We start from the raw sequence: 5359 nt of genomic DNA on the forward strand, positions 1-5359 counted from the left end.
AGGCATCTGGCATTGGTGGCTGGAAATCCTGGTTGATCCATCCCTGATTCATCTTGACAAATGTCAGTTTCTCCACAATTTTGGTGGACAGACGAGTTCGCCTTGGGGTGACTATGGCCCCGGCTGCACTAAATACCCGCTCTGATGGCACACTACTGGCCGGGCAGGACAGCTTTTCCAGGGCAAACTTTGCTAGTTGTGGCTATAAATCAAGTTTGGCTACCGAGAAGTCCAGCGGATCTTCGATGGTTGTTGGCATGGCCATGTCAAGGTATGCCACCACATGCTGGTTCAGGTCCTGCTCCATGTTTACCTGCTGCTGAGGAGTTGCTTCACTATGCGGGTGAAGAAAGCTACTCATCAGCGACTGAAGACTCAGGCTGAGCTGGTACTGCTCCTCCCACCCCTCCCCTCCCCAGCAGCCATGGCAGTGGAAGGTGAGCGCAGAGGGCCCCCCGAGTTAGACCTGCGAGTGGATGGACCATGTGGCCGATAGGCATCAGCCAACTGACTACGTAGAATCTCTCTGTAGTAGGTCAGTTTGTCCTCCCTCTCAGTGGGTGTAAAAAAGGCCCCCATTTTGGCATGGCAACGAGGGTCTAATAAGGTGGAGATCCAGAAGTCATCCCGCTGACGAATTTTGACAATTCGGGGGTCACTACGAAAGCAACTGAGCATACATCGTGGCATTTGCGCCAGTGACTCGGAGGGACTACCTGCCTCCATCTCCACTGCATACTGCCACGGTGTGTCTGGGTCCTCTGTCTCGACTTCCTTATAACCTTCCAGCTCCTCTGGCTGCTCCTGCTTCTCCTCTCCTGTCTGAGGCTAGAAACACCGGCCATCTCATCCAACCTAAACTGTGCTCCGCTCTGCCCCTCATCATCCTCCTCCTCCAGTTCAGCCCCCACAGGGCTCATGTAGCCTTGAGATGTAGGCACAACATCTCCATTGCCGTGACCAGCCATGGTTTCAATCATTTGTTGTAGGAAATGTAGGAGTGGAATTACGTCGTTCATGGTGTAATCCAGGCGACTCAAATAATGTGGCTTCCTCAAAGGGCCTCAGCAAACGGCAGGTGTCATGTATGAGCTGCCACTGGTTTACATTGAAGTTACACAGGGGAGTACTCCTATCTGCTTGGATCATCAAGAAATCGGTGATGGCTGTTCTTTGTTCGTATAGTCTGTCCAACATATGGAGGGTGGAATTCCAAAGTGTGGCAACGTCACAAATAAGACTATGTTGTGGGATACCGTTCTGACGCTGCAGCTCAAGGAAGGTGTCCTTGGCGGTGTACGAGTGGCTGAAGTGCATGCACAGTTTCCTTGCCATTTTCAGGATGTTTTACAAATGGGGTGAAGACTTAAGGAAGTGCTTGACAACCAGATTCAACACGTGTGCCATGCAGGGCGCATGTTTCACACTTCCTTGTCGCAGCGCGGACACAATGTTCTTCCCGTTATCGTTCACATGGTTCCCATTTCCAGATTTCGTGGAGTAAGCCATACTCGAATTTCTTTACGAATGAACTTTAGCAGTTCCTCCCCTGTGTGACTCCGTTCGCCAAGGCAAACCATGTGAAGAACAGCTTGACACCGCCGTTCCCTACACACATGGTATGATGAAGGGCCACAGAGATTTGGCCGTGCAGTGGAGGCCGAGGACATGGTGGAGGATGAGGAGGTGGCGTCGCACACTGTAACAGGACCAACTGCCTGGGAGCGAGAGCGTGGAGGAGGAAGCGGTGTGACCTGTCCAATTTGCTGTTGTGGCTGTGCAGGAACCACATTTACCCAGTGGGCCGTAAAAGACAAGAGTTTTGTCCCTGCCTGTAGTTACAGCTCCACACGTCGGCGCTGCCGTGCACTTTTGAACACACAGACAGGCTCAAGGACTGGCCCACCTTCTCTTGTACAAACTTATGCCGGGCTGGTACTGCCTTCTTCTCAAAGAAATGACGGCTTGGGACTCTCCACCTCAGCTCGGCACAAGCCATCAATTCTCTGAAAGGTGCAGAGTCCACCACTTGAAAAGGGAGGGACTGCAACACCAGAAACTTGGACAGGAGCACATTCAACTTCTGCGCCGTTGCATGAGTGGGCGCATACTGTTGTCTCTTGTACATGGCTTCGCCGATGGATTGTTGGTGGAATGGCTGACTAAAAGCGGGAGAAGCAGGTGCGACAGAAGGAGGTTTTGACACAGCTCCCTTCGGCTGAGGTGTTGGAGCCTTGGCTGGATGAAGGAGGGAGCGGATAGCCACTGGGTGATGCAGCAGGCTGGACCACTACATCAGAGCCACGGTTCTCCCAGGCCGCTTTATGGTGGCAAAGCATGTGTTGCCACGCTTCACCTTCTGCCGACAGATCTTGCATGTGGCTACGTGAACCTCCTCTGGATGCCTTATGAAAAACTTCCGCACCGCCAAGTAGCTGATTTTCCCACCCGCAGTCCGCACTAATTGACTGCTACTGGCGCCGTTTCCAGGAACCCCTGTTCCACTACCTCCCGGAAAGGTAGGTTGCCGCGAAGCAGGTGGTCTCCCCCGGGCACGTTTGGCTCCTGAATTTCCACTCCTGCCACCACGCTGACTGCCAACCGTGCTTCCTCCTTGCTGCCTCAAGGGCAACCTGCAACTCTCTTCTCCAGATAATGATGAAGCCCCTTTTGAACCCGGCTCCCAATTGCGATCGGCTTCATCATCAACAGTTGTGTGCACGTCACTGATGTCCTCCTCAGGTTCCTCAACAGTGTCTGCTTCAGGACCCTGAACACTTGCAACATTGCCTCCCACGTCACTCTCCGCAACACTACTTGGCCGCCTAGCGGAGCAAGCAGCGCATGTCTCCTCCCCTTCTTGGCTGTCCAGTAGCTGCTGACTGTCCTCTATTAGATCGTCCTCAGTAAATAGTGGAGCTGAACCCACAGCATAAGATACTTCTTTAGGAGAGGGAACAGCATAGGACAAAGGCAATGGGAGGACACAGACTGCTCCCGGGCAATGCCAACTGAGGGTTGTGTCTGAGGAACCCACCGACTGTTGACTGGGGGTGTCAGATGTCACTTGTGATGATATTTTTTTTTTTTTTTTTTTTCTAAAGCCGAGGAACGTGCTTTCGATTCACCCAAAGTGCAAGAAAAAGTGCAAACGTGTTACACTAAAAAAAACGTGCACAAAGGATGCGGTCTATCGCAAGCCCTTCTCCGATAGGAGAGAGGCCCCCCAACAAACCTTACCCTTCGCCTCCGGACCAAAAGGTACCTGCGAGGTTCCAGGTTCGATGTCCCTTTTCGCCGAAGCTACTAGGGGACCACAAATGCTCCCGGCATCCCCCTTGGCGTTAGCCAAGGTATCTGCCCGCAGAGCCGATTACGGTAGGTACCCTGCCAAAGCAGGAGTACCTGGGGTGTTTGCAGGGAGGTGCGGAACCTAATGGCCACACACACCTCCCCTAGACCGCCAGGAGGGACACCCAGAAGGGCTACCGCATCCTGACAAATCCTGTGAACACACAACACGCAAAAAGTGACACAGTGAGACAAAAAAGAAATAAATAAGTGAATGTGTGCAGATATACTGCCCGGACATCCGGCCGGATCTATAAAAATTTCTCTGATCCTAGCCAGAAGGCCGGGAATCAAGAGGTGAGTGCCACAAGGTGAAGAGATTATGGTGCCCGTGCTTCAACTCAGTGAGTCTATTCTCCCAGTGAGTTTCGGCACCTCGGGGTCACCACTCCCCGAGGCACAAAAGTACCTCGGCTCTAGACCCTCTCAGCCTCATGGCGAGACCCGGAGGGAACAGATCACATCGGGGCAGCCGTCGAGCTGATTCCTCAGAACCAGCCCCGGAAAGCCCTGGTACACCTGCATCCTCCATGCAGCACCCATCCCCACCAGCCCCATATCGGCGTTACTGTCCACCGGCATGAAAAACTGATAAGAACAGATACTACACTTGATCTTAGCCAAAAGGCCGAGAAAGCGATGTCACTTGTGATGATATGGATGAGCGTGTTAACCAATCCACAACAGCAGATGGGTTGCTGGTGGAGACACGACCGCTGGCTGATAACGGGAGCTCATGCCTCTCGCTGCGACTCCTGCTGCCACTCGCCCCAAGTCTGCTGCCAACTCTGCCTGAAGTATTTAGGCCTCTACCACTCCTCTGTGTACGTCCTGGCACTTCTCTGCCTGACATACTTAGTGCGTTTATGAGGGTATTACAAAACGCTACATTACTCTTTAAACAGTATTTGTCTAGAACAGCAGCAGGTGATTACTTACGGCTGTCCTTTCACAGTATGTAGGCCCTTGACAGATTAACAGGTACTAAATGGTACAATACTTGGATTTACCTATGCAGTATGCACTGATGAGGGCAGTAATATGCCTAACTATTAGCAGAAAAAAAATCTGTATTTTTATAAAACACCAGCCGGTGGATACTATTGTTTGGACTTTGACGGTATGGAGCACCTTGACAGCTTAACAGGTACTAAATGGTACAATACTTGGATTTACCTATGCAGTATGCACTGATGAGGGCAGTAATATGCCTAACTATACGCAGAAAAAACTCAGTAATTTTGTAAAACACCAGCCGGTGGATACTATTGTTTGGACTTTGACGGTATGGAGCACCTTGACAGCTTAACAGGTACTAAATGATACAAACCTTGGATATACCTATGCGGTATGCACTGATGAGGGCAGTTATATATGCGTAACTATACGCAGGAAAAACTATTAAAAAAAAAAAGCCGGTGAATGGTATTGTTTGGGCTTGCACAGTACGTAGCCCCTTGACAGATTAACAGGTACAAAATGGTACAAATGCACTACAGTCCACTGAACAATCACGTATTTCTGAACAGAAGCAGGACCCAACAGTGCAGCACCACAAAAAAAAAAAAAAAAATCCAGGGATTAAACCCTAAATTGCACTCTATCACACAATTCTGAGCAGCAGAAGATTTGTGGAGCAAATAAAAATAAACTCAATTGGGCTGAAAAATGAGGAGATAAGATGCTTCAGAAAGTTCAGGCAGCTTGGAGATCTGTATGAGGCAGCTGACAGCTATCTTCCCCTCTCTGCTGCAATGCTCAATAACGTGAATAGGAGGTTTAGCTATCAATGATCCTTCTCAGAGTAACAGCAAAGCACTCTGCACTCCTGCCTTTCCCTAATGCTGATGTAACTAGCAATTGCAGTGTAACGCTGTGGTATGAGCTATTCACACACATGCAGTCCCGTCCTCTCCATCTGAGTGCATAGATGAAATGAAGAGAGGCAAGATGGCAGCCGATTATATAGGGCCTGTGACATCACAGGGGTCAGTGAACACTGATAGGC

At 50.5% G+C, this 5359-nt stretch overlaps 1 non-coding gene across 1 annotated transcript; it reads right to left on the reverse strand.

The window, feature by feature from the left end:
• Positions 1-3803: 3803 nt before the first annotated feature.
• On the reverse strand, positions 3804-3992 carry LOC130359856 (U2 spliceosomal RNA). Its single transcript, XR_008890484.1, has one exon. It is a non-coding gene; the product is annotated as a U2 spliceosomal RNA (small nuclear RNA).
• Positions 3993-5359: the final 1367 nt, after the last annotated feature.

This window comes from Hyla sarda, chromosome 2 (assembly GCF_029499605.1).
Source record: "Hyla sarda isolate aHylSar1 chromosome 2, aHylSar1.hap1, whole genome shotgun sequence".
Lineage (NCBI taxonomy): Eukaryota > Metazoa > Chordata > Amphibia > Anura > Hylidae > Hyla > Hyla sarda.